Genomic DNA, 15603 nt, shown 5'->3' with positions numbered 1-15603 from the left:
ACGGGTGTACATGTGTTCCCCATCCTGAACTCCCCTCCCACCTCCCTTCCCATTCCATCCCTCTGGGTCATCCCAGTGCACCAGCCCTGAGCATCCTGTCTCAAGCATTGAACCTGGACTGGCGATCAGTTTCATATACATGTTTAAGTGTAATTCTCTCAAGTCATCTCACCCTTTTTCTGCTGCAGAGTCCGAAAGACTGTTCTATACATCTGTGCCTCTTTTGCTGTCTCGCAAATAGGGTTATCGTTACCATCTTTCTAAATTCCATATATATGTGTGTTAGTACTGTATTGATATTTTTCTTTGTGGCTTACTTCACTCTGTGTAATAGACTCCAGTTTCTTCCACCTCATTAGAACTGATTCAGATGTATTCTTTTTCATTTCAGTTCAGTCGCTCAGTCTTGTCCATTGCTTTGCAATCCCATGGACTGCAGCACTCAATCCACCCAAACCCATGTCCATTGAGTCGGTGGTGCCGTCCAACCATCTTATCCTTTGTTGTCCCCTTCTCCTCCTGCCCTCAATCTTTCCCAGCTTCAGGGACTTTTCCAGTGAGTCATCTCTTTGCATCAGGTGGCCAAAGTATTGGAGTTTCAGCTTCAACATCAGTCCTACCAATGAGCACCCAGGACTGATCTCCTTTAGGATGGACTGGCTGGATCTCCTTGCAGTCCAAGGGACTCTCAAGTGTCTGCTCCAACACCACAGTTCAAAAGCATCAATTCTTCTGTGCTCAGCTTTCTTTATAGTCCAACTCTCACATCCATACATGACCACTGGAAAAACCATAGCCTTGACTAGACAGAACTTTGTTGGCAAAGTAATGTCTCTGCTTTTCAATATGCTGTCTAGGTTGGTCATAACTTTCCCTCCAAGGAGTAAGTGTCTTTTAATTTCATTGCTGCAGTCACCATCTGCAGTGATTTTGGAGCCCAGAAAAATAAACTCAGCCACTATTTCCACTGTTTTCCGTACATTTCCCATGAAGTGATGGGACCAGATGCCATGATCTTAGTTTTCTGAATGTTGAGCTTCAAGCCAACTTTTTCACTCTCTTTCATTTTCATCAAGAGGCTCTTTAGTTCTTCAGTTTCTGCCATAAGGGTGTGTCATCTGCATATCTGAGGTTATTGATATTTCTCCCGGCAATCTTGATACCAGCCAGTGCTTCCTTCAGCTACCGTTTTTCATGATGTACTCTGCATATAAGTTATATAAGTATAACTGGCAATATACAGCCTTGATGTACTCCTTTTCTTGTTTGGAATTGGTCTGTTGTGCCATGTCCATTTCTAACTGTTGCTTCCTGCATCCAGATTTCTCAGGAGGCAGGTCAGGTGGTCTGGGATTCCCATCAGGTTAGGGCTTTTCGCTGGATAGTTCTCTGTCTCTTTTTTTTTCTCTCTCTGGCTGTCCCACAGTTTGGGTTGCTGTTTCACCGTAGGTCCCTCAGATAGCCCTTGGGCATTCAGGCCAGGTCCTCACCTTAAGCAGTGCAGCTGGTGCCTCCCTGTTCAGCCCCTGCTTGCTGGTGGCATATCTGAGCACTGGGAGTTGACCATTAAACACATAATCTGTGGGTTTTATTTATTTTATTTATTTCTTCATTGTCCTCCCGGTTATATTTCCCTCTGAGATTCCAATACTCGCCACAGACCCCCCGTGACAGGGTTTCCTGGTGTTTGGAAAGTTCTTCTAAGACTCCCTTCCTGGGAGGGTTTCTGTTCCTACCTCTTTTGTCTCTCATTTTGTCTTCTATATTTTGTCCTACCTCCTTTCGAAGACAATGGGCTGCCTTTCTGGGTGCCTAATGTCCTTCTGCCAGCATTCAGAAGTTGTTTTGTGGAATTTGCTCAGTGTTAAAATGTTCTTTTAATTGTGGGGAAGAAAGTGATCTCCCTGTCCTATTCCTTTGCTGTCTTAATACCGTCCCTTGGCCTGTAGTTTTCTTTTTTTGTGGCATCTTTGTTTGGTTTTGCAATCTGGGTAATGGTGGCTTAAAAGCATGCGTTTGGGAGTTTCCTCACCTCTCAAATTTTCTGGACGAGTTTGAGTAGGATAACTCAGTCCTCCTCTAAATTTTTTGTAGGATTCAAAATTCTACCAAATTTTGTTTCATTTTGTAGAAAACTTTTTTGGTTTGTTGAAGGATTTTTGATGATTTCTCATTTCATACCAGTGTTGTAAGGAAAGATACTTGCTATAAATTAATTTTTCCTAAGTTTGTTAAGACTTGGGACATACGTTATGGTCTATGTGAAAAATAGTCCAAGTGTGCTTGAGAAGAATGAGGATCCTGTTGCTTTTGAATGGAATATCCTGTTACTTTTGGATAGTATGTGAGTTAGATCCATTTGATCTGATGTGTAGTTCAAATAGTGTTTTCCTTGTAGCTTTTGTATTTGGGTGATCTATCTGTTAAAAGTTGTAATATTGAAGCCTCTGGGGACTTATTAGTTATTTTAATATATTTCTCTCTTCAAAACAAATACTAATGAATTTGAAGCAAGAAATAAATATATATATATATATATATATATATATATATTTGAAGCAAGATATATATATATATAGTAAGACTCCACCATTTAATATTTGCTTAGTATATTTAAGTATACAATGCAAGATACAGTGTTGGTTTTATACATATTTTTGATGTGTGTCTGGATCTGTTGACCATTTATCATTAAATCCCATGGACGGAGGAGGCTGGTGGGCTGCAGTCCATGGGGTATTTAAGAGTTGGACACGACTGAGCAACTTCACTTTCACTTTTCACTTTTCATGCATTGGAGAAGGAATTAGCAACCCACTCCAGTGTTCTTGCCTGGAGAATCCCAGGGATGGAGGAACCTGGTGGGCTGCCACCTGTGGGGTCACACACAGTCGGACATGACTGAAGTGACTTAGCAGCAGCAGCAGCAAAAACCTTCTGTTCCACTTTTGAGCTACTGTTATTTTGTCTAATGTATAGCTATCTCTATCTTTTTTTTGATTTCCACTTGAAAGAAATATCTTTATCCACCTCTTCATGTTTAACCTGTGTTTGTCCTTAACTCGTGCAATGAGTGTCCTGTAGGCAGCATATTGTTGGTAGTTGAGTCTTTTGTTTTTCCCTTTTCTTTTCTAATCAATCTAGCCACTCTGTCCTTTGGAATATTTAGTCCATTTAACATCAGGGTGGTTAATGATACTTGAAGACTTACTATCTTTACTCTTTCCTGAATTTCTTTGTTTTTTTCCTTTTTTTTTTCCTGTTTTCTTTGGGGAAGTGATTACTTTTCATAGTGGTAACTTTTTTCTGTTTTACCTTTTATATATATACTGTAGGTTTTTGGTTAACAATATGAGGCTTAACAATAATGTCATGCATGTAATGATCTGTTTTAAGTTGATGACAACTTAAAATTTTTATTGCATAGAAAAGCTCTATTACTCCTCACATTGACATTTCTGTTATTGCGGTTTATCTTTCTTATATTGTATATTCATCTAGAAATTGTAGCTAATGTTTTTAATAGTTTTGTCTCATTTATAGAATAATTTATTATTGTCCTACATGTTCTTCAGAAATGAAGGAAAGATAGAATTTACCAAACAGATGCAAAACAGTTCATCACCAGTACACCTGCGTTATAATAAATGCTGAAAGGAGTTCTTCAGGCTAATGTGAAAAATAGCGTGGGGAGGGGAGAAATGGGATACATTGGAAGATTGGGATACACACGTAGACACTATTGATAGTATGAGTACAGTGTATAAAAACATAACTAATGAGAACTTACTGTAAGGCACAGGGAACTCTACTTAACAGTATTTGTGACCTAAATGGAAGGAATTCCAAAAGGAGGAGGAGGTAAATGTACACATATGGTTGATTCACTTTGTTGTACAGTAGAAACTAACACAACACTGTAAAGCAACTATACTCCAATTTAAAAAAATTCTTTTAATGTTAGCTTCTAGCTTACATTGTTTCTTCTGAGAAATACAGCTATAAACTTGATGGGGATTACATATTAGAGAAAGTTTTCTCTTTGCTGCTTTTAACATTCTGTTTCCCTTTTAGAAAATTGAATTATGTGTCTTGAGATCATTTTAGGATGATATCAGTTTCATCACTTAGGATGAAATTCTGGGGATATAGGACATTTGGATATCCAGATGTTTACAGGTTACGGAAACCATTAGTTCTTTGAAGCCATTGTTCCTCTCTTTCTCTCCTCATTTCCTGGGATGCCAGTATTTAAGTTGCATTCTATAATGATATCCCATAGTTTTTGTTTTATCTCAGACTAATTTATATGATGATCATGTCATAAAATTTTTTTCTTCTCCTTGATCCATTTTGCTGTTGATGCTCTCTATTGCATTCTCCCCCTCCCCCTTTCATCTCCCTGTATTCTTTCAGAAACTTGTTTGGTTCTCTTTTATGATCACTGTCTTGAACTTAAACTTCCTTTGTTTACATGTGGCTTTCAGTGTTTTGTTTAGTTTTTCTGTGTTTTCTTTTAGTTCACTGAAATTAAAATAATTTCTTAATTCTTTATGGCATATTGCAGATCTCCATGTCTTTTGGGTTGATTACTGGAAAGTTACTGTGTTCTATTGGTTGTCATGTGTCCTTGATTTGTTTTTAATATATTGTAAAAATTTATTTAGTTTTAGTTGAAAGATAATTGCTTTACAATATTAAGTTCGATTTCTGCCATACATCAACATGAATCAACCATAGATGTTCATATGTCCTATGAATCAACCATAGATACACATGTTTCATCTCTCTCGAACCTCCCTGCCTTTTCCCTCCCCATCCCACTCTGGGTTGTCACAGAGCAGTGGCAGTGGTTTTTGGGTGAGAATTGTAGAAAACTTACTCTACCATGGTGTATCCAAATTAAACTTTTATTAGAGCTAATAAAATGAGTTTTAAAGGAAAATTTGAAGATGCCTTAAATAATACATTATTTTACTTATGCTCATAAGACATTTTCTCAATTACCTTTTTATGATTGCATTTTTGAGAGGAAAAAGAAGACAAGCTAGAAAGTTTTGGGGAGAGGAAGAGTGACAATATATTTAGAAGTATCTACCATACTTTTGGAGAAGGTGATGGCACCCCACTCCAGTACTTCTGCCTGGAAAATCCCATGGTGGGCTGCAGTCCATGGGGTCACTAAGAGTTGGACACGACTAAGCAACTTCACTTTCATTTTTCACTTTCATGCACTGGAGAAGGAAATGGCAACCCACTCCAGTATTCTTGCCTGGAGAATCCCAGGGACGGAGGAGCCTGGTAGGCTGCAGTCCATGGGGTCGCTAAGAATTGGACACGACTGAGCGACTTCACTTTCACTTTCACCATATTTTTATGATTGAAAAATACTTATTACTATACTTACTATGACCTTTTCTTTTAAAAATAAATTTATTTTAATTGGAGGCTAATTACTTTACAATATTATGTTGGTTTTGTCATACATCAACATGAATCTGCCACGGGTATATACGTGTTCCCCCTCCTGAACCCCCCTCCTGCCTCCCTCCCCGTACCATCCTTCTGGGTCATCCCAGTGCACCAGCTCCAAGCATCCTGTATCATGCATCGAATCTGGAATGGCGATTCATTTCACATACGATAATATACATGTTTCAATGCCATTCTCCCAAATCATCCCACCCTCTCCCTCTCCCACAGAGTCCAAAAGACTGTTCTATACATCTGTGTCTCATTTGCTGTCTCGCATATAGGGTTATCGTTACCATCTTCCTAAATTCCATATACATGAGATAGTATACTGTATTGGTGTTTTTCTTTCTGGCTTACTTCACTCTATATAATAGGCTCCAGTTTCATCCACCTCATTAGAACGGATTCAAATGTATCATTTTTAATGGCTGAGTAATACTCCATTGTATATATGGACCACAACTTTCTTATTCATTTGTCTGCCGATGGACATCTAGGTTGCTTCCATGTCCTGGCTGTTATAAACAGTGCTGCAGTGAACATTGGGGTACACATGTCTCTTTCAATTCTGGTTTCCTCGGTGTGTATGCCCAGCAGTGGGATTGCTGGGTCATAAGGCAGTTCTGTTTCCAGTTTTTTAAGGAATCTCCACACTGGTCTCCATAGTGGCTGTACTAGTTTGCATTCCCACCAACAGTGTAAGAAGGTTCCCTTTTCTCCATACCCTCTCCAGCATTTATTCCTTGTATACTTTTGGATCGCAGCCATTCTGACTGGAGTGAAATGGTACCTCATTGTGGTTTTGATTTGCATTTCTCTGATAATGAGTGATGTTAAGCATCTTTTCATGTATTTGGTAGCCATCTGTATGTCTTCTTTGGAGAAATGTCTGTTTAGTTCTTTGGCCCATTTTTTGATTTGGTCGTTTATTTTTCTGGAGTTGAGCTGCAGGAGTTGCTTGTATATTTTTGAGATTAGTTGTTTGTCAGTTCCTTCATTTGCTGTGATTTTCTCCCATTCAGAAGGCTGTCTTTTCACCTTGCTTATAGTTTCCTTTGTTGTGCAGAATCTTTTAATTTTAATTAAAATTAAAATTTGTTCCATTTGTTTATTTTTGCTTTTATTTCCAATATTCTGGGAGGTGGGTCATAGAGGATCCTGCTGTGATTTGTGTTGGAGAGTGTTTTGCCTATGTTCTCCTCTAGGAGTTTTATAGTTTCTGGTCTTATGTTTAGATCTTTAATCCATTTTGAGTTTATTTTTGTGTATGGTGTTAGGAAGTGTTCTAGTTTCATTCTTTTACAAGTGGTTGACCAGTTTTCCTAGCACCGCTTGTTAAGGAGATTGTCTTTCTTCCATTGTATATTCTTGCCTCCTTTGTCAAAGATAAGGTGTCCATGGTGTGTGGATTTATCTCTGGGCTTTCTGTTCTGTTCCATTGATCTATATTTCTGTAGTACTGAATCTATATTCCAGTACCATACTGTCTTGATGACTGTGGCTTTGTAGTAGAGCCTGAAGTCAGGCAGGTTGATTCCTCCAGTTGCATTCTTTCTCAAGATTGCTTTGGCTGTTGTAGGTTTTTTGTATTTCCATACAAATTGTGAGATTATTTCTTCTAGCTCTGAAAAATACCATTGGTAGCTTGATAGGGATTCCATTGAATCTGTAGCTTGCTTTGGGTAGTATATTAATTTTCATTATATTGATTCTTGTGATCCATGAACATGGTATATTTCTCCCATTAATGTCCTCTTTGATTTCTTTCACCTATGTTTTATAGTTTTCTGTGTATAGGTCTTTGGAGAAGGCAGTGGCACCCCACTCCAGTACTCTTGCCTTTCACTTTCACTTTTCACTTTTGAAAGCTACTTAGCACACTTAGCAGCATCCTATATAGGTCTTTAGTTTCTTTAGGTAGATTTATTCCTAAGTATTTTATTCTTTTCATTGCAATGGTGAATGGAATTGTTTCCCTAATTTCTCTTTCTGTTTTCTCATTATTAGTGTATAAGAATGCAAGAGATTTCTGTGTCTTGATTTTATATCCTGCAGCTTTACTATATTATATTCATTGATTAGTTCCAGTAATTTTCTGGTGGAGTCTTTAGGGTTTTCTGTGTAAAGGATCACGTCATCTGCAAACAGTGAGTTTTACTTCTTGTCCAGTTTGGATTCCTTTTATTTCTTTTTCTGCTCTGATTGCTGTGGCCAAAACTTCCAAACTATGTTGAATAGTAGTGGTGAAAGTGGGCACTCTTGTCTTGTTCCTGACTTCAGGGGGAATACAATTTTTCACCATTGAGGATAATGTTTGCTGTGGGTTTGTCATATATAGCTTTTATTATATTGAGGTATGTTCCTTCTATTCCTGCTTTCTGGAGAGTTTTTATCATAAATGGATGTTGAATTTTGTCAAAGGCTTTCTCTGCATCTATTGAGATAATCATATGGCTTTTATTTTTCAGTTTGTTAATGTGATGTATTACCTTGATTGATTTGCGGATATTGAAGAATTCTTGCATCCCTGGGATAAAGCCCACTTAGTCATGGTGTATGATCTTTTTAATGTGTTGTTGGATTCTGATTGCTAGAATTTTGTTAAGGATTTTTGCATCTATGTTCATCAGTGATATTGGCCTGTAGTTTTCTTTTTTTGTATGGCATCTTTGTCAGGTTTTGGTATTAGGGTGATGGTGGCCTCATAGAATGAGTTTGGAAGTTTACCTTCCTCTGCAATTTTCTGGAAGAGTTTGAGTAGGATAGGTGTTAGCTCTTGTCTAAATTTTTGGTAGAATTCAGCTGTGAAGCTGTCTGGACCTGGGCTTTTGTTTGCTGGGAGATTTCTGATTACAGTTTCTGTTTTTGTGCTTGTGATGCGTCTGTTAAGATTTTCTATTTCTTCCTGGTCCAGTTTTGGAAGGTTGTACTTTTCTAAGAGTTTGTCCATTTCTTCCACATTGTCCATTTTATTGGCATATAATTGCTATAGTAGTCTGCTTTGTATTTCTGTTTTGTCTGTTGTGATCTCTCCATTTTCCTTTCTAATTTTATTGATTTGATTTTTCTCCCTTTGTTTCTTGATGAGTCTGGCTAATGGTTTGTCAATTTTATTTATCCTTTCAAAGAACCAGCTTTTGGCTTTGTTGATTTTGGCTATGGTCTCTTTTGTGTCTTGCATTTATTTCTACCCTAATTTTAAGATTTCTTTCCTTCTGCTAACCCTGGGGTCCTTCATTTCTTCCTTTTCTAGTTGCTTTAGGTGTAGAGTGAGGTTATTTATTTGACTTTTTTGTTGTGATATGCCTGTATTGCTATGAACCTTCCCCTTAGGAATGCTTTTACAGTGTCCCACAGATTTTGGGTTGTTGTGTTTTCATTATCATTCATTTCTATGCAAATTTTGATTTATTTTTTTATTTCTTCTGTGATTTGTTGGTTCGTCAGCAGTGTGTTGTTCAGCCTCCATATGTTGGAATTTTTAATAATTTTTCTCCTGTAATTGAGATCTAATCTTACTGCATTGTGGTCAGAAAAGATGCTTGGAATGATTTCAGTTTTTTTGAATTTACCAAGGCTGGATTTATGGCCCAGGATGTGATCTATCCTGGAGAAGGTTCTGTGTGCGCTTGAGAAAAAGGTGAAATTCATTATTTCGGGGTGAAATGTTCTATAGCTATCAATTAGGTCTAACTGGTCTGTTGTATCATTTAAAGTTTGTGTTTCCTTGTTAATTTTCTGTTGATCTATCCATATGTGTGAATGGGGTATTAAAGTCTCCCACTATTACTGTGTTATTGTTAATTTCTCTTTTCATACTTGTTAGCATTTGTCTGACATATTTTGGTGCTCCTGTCTTGGGTGCATACATATTTATAAATGTTAATATCTTCTTCTTGGATTGATCCTTTGATCATTATGTAGTGTCCTTTTTTGTCTCTTTTCATGGCCTTTATTTTAATGTCTATTTTATCTGATATGAGTATTGCTACTCCTGCTTTCTATTGGTCTCTATTTGCGTGGCATATCTTTTTCTAGTCCTTCACTTTCAGTCTGTATGTGTCCCCTGTTTTGAGGTGGGTCTCTTGTAGACAACGTATATAGGGATCTTGTTTTTGTATCCATTCAGCCAATCTGTCTTTTGGTTGGGGCATTCAACCCACTTACATTTAAGATAATTATTGATAAGTATGATCCTGTTGCCATTTACTTTATTGTTTTGGATTCCGGTTTATATACCCTTTTTGTGTTTCCTGTCTAGAGAAGATCCTGTAGCATTAGTTGGAGAGCTGGTGTGGTGGTGCTAAATTCTCTGAGCTTTTGCTTGTCAGGAAAGCTTTTGATTTCTCCTTCATATTTGAATGATTTCCTTGCTGAGTACAGTAATCTGGGCTATAGGTTATTTTGTTTCATCACTTTAAGTATGTCCTGCCATTCCCTCGTGGCATGAAGAGTTTCTATGGAAAGATCAGCTGTTATCCTTATGGGAATCCCCTTGTGTGTTGTTGGTTTTCCCTTGCTGCTTTTAATATTTGTTCTTTGTGTTTGATCTTTGTTAATTTGATTAATATGTGTCTTGGGGTGTTTCACCTTGGAATTATCCTGTTTGGGACAATATGGGTTTCTTGGACTTGGGTGATTATTTCCTTCCCCATTTTAGGCAAGTTTTCAACTATTATCTCCTCAAGTATTTTCTCATGGTCTTTCTTTTTGTCTTCTTCTTCTGGGACTCCTATGATTTGAATGTTGGGGCGTTTAACACTGTCCTGGAGGTCTCTGAGATTGTCCTCATTTCTTTTAATTCGTTTTTCCCTCTCTGATTCATTTATTTCTACTATTCTATCTTATTTTTCACTAATCCTATCTTATGCCTTCATTATTCTTCTGTTCCCTCCAGAGTGTTTTTGATCTCAATGATTGCATTATTCATTGTATACTGACTCTTTTTTATTTCTTACAGGTCCTTGTTAAACCTTTCTTGGATCTTCTCAATCCTTGTCTCCAGGCTGTTTATCTGTGATTCCATTTTGGTTTCAAGATTTTGGATCATTTTCACTATCATTATTCAGAATTCTTTTTCAGGTAGATTCCCTATCTCTTCCTGTTTCGTTGGGCTTGGTGGGCATTTACCCTGTTCCTTTACCTCCTGGGTATTCCTCTGTCTCATCATCATCTTGTTTATATTGGTGTGTTGGGGTAGCCTTTCTGTATTCTTGCAGTTTGTGGAGTTCTCTTTATTTTGGAGTTTCCTCGCTGTGGGTGGGTTTGTACAGGTGGCTTGTCAAGGTGTCCTGGTTAGGGTAGCTTGTGTCGGTGTTCTGGTGGCTGGAGCTGGATATTTTCTCTCTGGAGTGTCATGAAGTGTCCAGTAATGAGTATGAGATGTCAGTGGGTTTGGAGTGATTTTGGGCAGCCTGTATATTGGAGCTCAGGGGTGTGTTCCTGTGTTGCTGGAGAATTTGCGTGGTATGTCTTGCTCTGGAACTTGTTGGCCCTTGTGTGGTGCTTGGCTTCAGTGTAGGTATGGAGGCATTTGATGAGCTCCTGTCAATTAATTTTCCCTGGAGTCAGGAGTTCTCTGGTGTTCTCAGGATTTGGACTTAAGCCTCCTGCTTCTGGTTTTCAGTGTTATTTTTACAGTAGCCTCAAGACTTCTGCATCTATATAGCACCATTGATAAAACATCTAGGTTAAAGATGAAAAGTTTCTCCACAGTGAGGGACATCCAGAGAGGTTCCCAGAGTTACATGGAGAAGAGAAGAGGGAGGAGGGAGTTAGAGGTGACCTGAATGAGATGAGGTGGAATCCAAAGAGGAGAGAGCAAGCTAGCCAGTAATCACTTCCTTATGTGTGCTCCACAGTCTGGACCACTAAGAGATGCTCACGGAGTTATACAGAGAAGAAAAGAGGGAGGAAGGATACAAAGGTGGCCAGGAGGATAAAGGGGGGGAATCAAAAGGAGAGAGACAGATCCAGCCAGTAATCTGTTCCCTAAGTGTTCTCCACCATCTGGAACACACACAGAGATTCAGAGAGTTGGGTAGAGAAAGGAAGGGGGAGGGAGGAGATAAGAGGTGACCTGGTGGAGAAAAAGGAGAGTCCAAAGCAGGAGAGAGCAGTCAACCCAGTAATCTCGCTCCCAAGTAAAAATGGGTCCTGAAGATCGGGTTCTTAAAGGTACAAAATTGATAACAAATACCAAAAAGCAAAGATTAAAAGTCTAGAGTAGAGGTTGGATTTTCAAAAATACAATATTAAAGAAGAAAAAAAAAGTCACAAAAATTATATGTATATAAAAATATATATATATGTATATAAAGTTTGCTCTTAAAAAATAGGGTCTCTTTTTTTTTGAAAAGTAGGTTATAAACATGAAAATTAAAGGAGTAATAGAGAATTTAAAAATCTAAAAAAATGATAGTAAAAATATATCTAAGACTTTCTCTGGTGGTGGTGTGGGCAGTGTGGGGTCAGTTCGTTTTTGGATAGTTCCTTGGTCCAGCTTATATTTCTCAAGATCTATAGGCTCCTGTGTATGTAGTTGGTACTAACTACAAGGTTTTAATTTTCAATCTGTTGCACCTGTTACTTCAAGACGGTTCCCTCTGTTTTAGCGTCTTCTGTGTGCTGGTATCTTCAGTGTCTGATTTCCGCCCTGACAGAAGAGGGCGGTGGTGGACAGTTTTTTAGGCTGACTTGTTCAGTTGCCCTGTGGGGAGGGAGGGACGCTGCAAATAACACTGGTGAATGCTCGCAGTGTCTCAGCCACACTGGGCCTGCCCCCCGTCACGGAGCGCGTGTGCCCTCCCTGCTCACACTGCTCAGGCTCTAGGTTGCTCCGCTAGAAACCGTCCGAGGCCGGCCCTGGGCTGCATGCCCTCCTAGGTCTAAGCCACTCAGGTTCAGACACTCGGGTAGTCCTCAGAGGTGCAGACTCGGTTGGGCCTGCGTTTTGTGCCCTTCCCATGTCAGAGTAGGTCAGGTGATGAGGTGTTGCGCGAGTGGTTGCTGCCACTTAGCGCCTCCCCCTTCCCTGCCACTCTGTTTTCTTGGTGTACAACAGGCGCTCCTTCTCAGGCGGATGTTAACTGTCCAGAACCCCAAGAAGTCTTAGCAAAGAAGCATGCTTGCAGTTTGGTAGATATTGTCTCTCTGGGGCTGTGATTGCCCCCTTCTGGCTCTGGCTGCCTGTCACCAGAGGGGTTGGTCTGCAGCCAGCTAGCTCTGTTCAGTGCTTTGTTCTGTGAGCAGGCCTGGTGGTGTCTTAGGTTAGGGCTTTTTGCATGGTAGGTATCCCACAGTCTGGTTTGCTAGCCAAGTTAGTTCTCTCAGATTGCCCTCGGGGCATTCAGGCCCGGTCCTTACTCTAAGCAGTGCAGCCCATGCCTCCCTGCCCAGCCCCCACTTGCTAGTGCTGGGTGCAGGTATCTGTGCTGCTTCTCCACTAGGGGAGTTAGCGTTGGGCACGGTAATCTGTGGGTTTTAATTATTTATTTATTTTCCCTCCTAGTTATGTTGCCCTGTGTGGTTCCAAGGCTTACCACAGACTTGGCAGTGAGAGTGTTTCCTGGTGTTTGGAAACTTCTCTCTTTTTAAGACTCCCTTCCTGGGACAGAGCTCCATTCCTACCTCTTTTGTCTCTCTTTTTGTTTTTTCTATTTTTTTCTACCTCCTTTTTAAGACAATGGGGTGCTTTTCTGGGTGCCTGATGTCCTTTGCCGGCATTCAAAAGTTGTTTTGTGGAATTTACTCAGCGTTTAAATGTTCTTTTGATGAGTTTGTTGGGGAGAAAGTGGTCTCCCCATCCTATTGCTCCGCTATCTTAGGACCGCCCTCGCCATGACCTTTATATTTGAAGCATTTGGAATAAAAGTCATGAGATAGGTTATCTTTTGAAAATGGATTGGAAATGTCTTAGGGATGACATTTTGGAAATTAATTCTTTAATATAAATTACAATTGCGTTTTTTACTTTTGTGTTCGTTAAGGACTATGTGGTTAAAGAATTAATGGAGGGATTGTCAGAACCAGATCTTGGAGGCTTGTAGTCCACAGGGTTTGAATTTTGTTTAGAGTCAGCAGGGAACCATTATGTTTTGCATTAAGGTCTGACATCATTTAAATTATGCTTTAGAAAAGGAAATTTACAGTCACAGATACATGAAGAGAAGGAGAGGGGCATGACATTCCTTGAAGGACCACATAGTGGAAAGAAGCAGAGGAAATATGATGTAGAGCGTTTTCTAGGATTCTGTAGAGAAGGAATGAACAAGGAAGAGAAGGTATACTAAATTTATGGTTGGATACTTTGAATAATTTCAGTGGTCTCTGGGCTATAGGAACCCAGTTGTTGTTCCTAGTTGTTTGGTTTGTGGCTTTGGATTATTTTTTGGTAAATGTATTCTAGGCATAGTGTATCAGTTTGATGGTTAAGGTTGCAGGCTTTGATTGGTTGATTTGCATATCAAAGGTGGACTCAAAAAGGAGACTATTGCTTTCAGTAGGATTTACCTACATGTGGGAGGGGCAGTTCCCCCAGGATCAAGGACCCAAAAGAGAAAAATATACTCCACTACACCACATTATTTGGAATTTTAACAAGCAGACATTCTGTATATTGTCAACAAAAATAATGCTATATGTAATCGCAGGATTGAAGGTGAATTAGAGAGTGGAGATAGGAAAAGCCAGCCTTAAGTTTGTGTGGTACTTGGTGCTAAGAAACTCCAATACTTTGGCCACCTGATGCAAAGAGCTGACTCATTTGAAAAGACCCTGATGCTGAGAAAGATTGAGGGCAGGAGGTGAAGGGGACAACAGAGAATGAGATGGTTGGATGGCATCACTGACTCAATGGACATGGGTTTGAGTGGACTTCAGGAGTTGGTGATGGACAGGGAGGCCTGCAGTTCATGTCAAAGAGTTGGACATGACTGAGTGACTGAAATGAACTGGTGCTAAGTAAATTATGACCCTCTAATAAACCTCATCTTTTTGTTCCCTCTATCTACGCACTCGTTTTTTAGGCATGTGCTAGGTACTTTGCATTCTTGTATTTTAACTTCTTTTTTAACTGGCTATTTCTTCTACCATAGATTAAATTTTGTAGATGACCATCATCTTTATGTTCAAATGTTGTTATTTCAGTCACTAGGAGAAAGAGAAACTCTTGCTTATGGTTTCAGACATCCTACAAGTAGAACTTTGATTTTATTATGTTCAAAGATGATTTTTTTTTTTCCCTAGCTGCTACCAAATCATTTGTTGCCTGGAGAATATAGATATACTTTGAGAATTATTTCTGCAGTCAGGTCAGTGAAGGGAAGTGATTGTAAGCTAAGCAGAAATCTCAAGCATGTTTATCATTGTAATAAATTTTTATATTTTACCCTTCTGTAATTGATTGGTAGAAAGATGATAGTCTGTATTAAATTCAAAGATATAATAAGAATTTTGCTGGAATTCCCTAAATACAAGTTGGTTAAACTTGAATCTTAAGAGTCATTTACTGTTAATGGAGAGGAAGCTAGAGGGTGCTTTCTGGGGTACAAAAAATATTCTGTATCTTACTCTGAGTTATGCTAATACAAAAATACACATATATAAATTAAACTAAACACTTAATATTTATGCACTTTAATAAAAGAAATTATTGAAATGCAGCAGAAAAGAAACAGATTCATGGGTTGCCAGTGCAAAGGGGAGAAGAAAGATAAGGTAGGAAATAAAGAGGTACAGTCTATTACATGTGAAACAAAGAAGCTCAAAGAAATGTTGTGTCACACAGGGAACACAGTCAATAGTTTTAAGTTAAAAGTAGAATGTAACTTTCAAATATTGTGAATCACTGTGTTGTATACTTGAAATTTACATAATAATTGCACTGAGCTGTATACCTCAATTAAAAAAAAAATGTTTATATAGATTATACAGTGATTAAAACAAAGAAAATCCCAAACACTGTCAACCTGATAGATTTACTGCCCTTTCTTATGATATAATTGTCCAAATACTTTGGGAAATCATGATGTTTCCTTTATTTTACATTGATAGGTTTCTGATTAATCAATAAATGTTACCATTTCAGAAGTATAAACATCATGGTGACATATGTAATATTTAATGTAA

General features: G+C 38.6%; 1 protein-coding gene across 1 annotated transcript in view; it reads left to right on the top strand.

Annotated features, from left to right (window-relative positions):
* The window catches only part of LOC133243842 (zinc finger Y-chromosomal protein), a 73253-nt gene that overhangs the window by 34423 nt on the left and 23227 nt on the right, over positions 1-15603 (top strand). The gene's annotated exons all lie outside the window — the stretch shown is intronic.

This window comes from Bos javanicus, chromosome Y, assembly GCF_032452875.1.
Source record: "Bos javanicus breed banteng chromosome Y, ARS-OSU_banteng_1.0, whole genome shotgun sequence".
NCBI lineage: Eukaryota > Metazoa > Chordata > Mammalia > Artiodactyla > Bovidae > Bos > Bos javanicus.
Note: the sequence above shows the minus strand (reverse complement) of the source record. Positions and strands in the feature narration are given on the sequence as shown.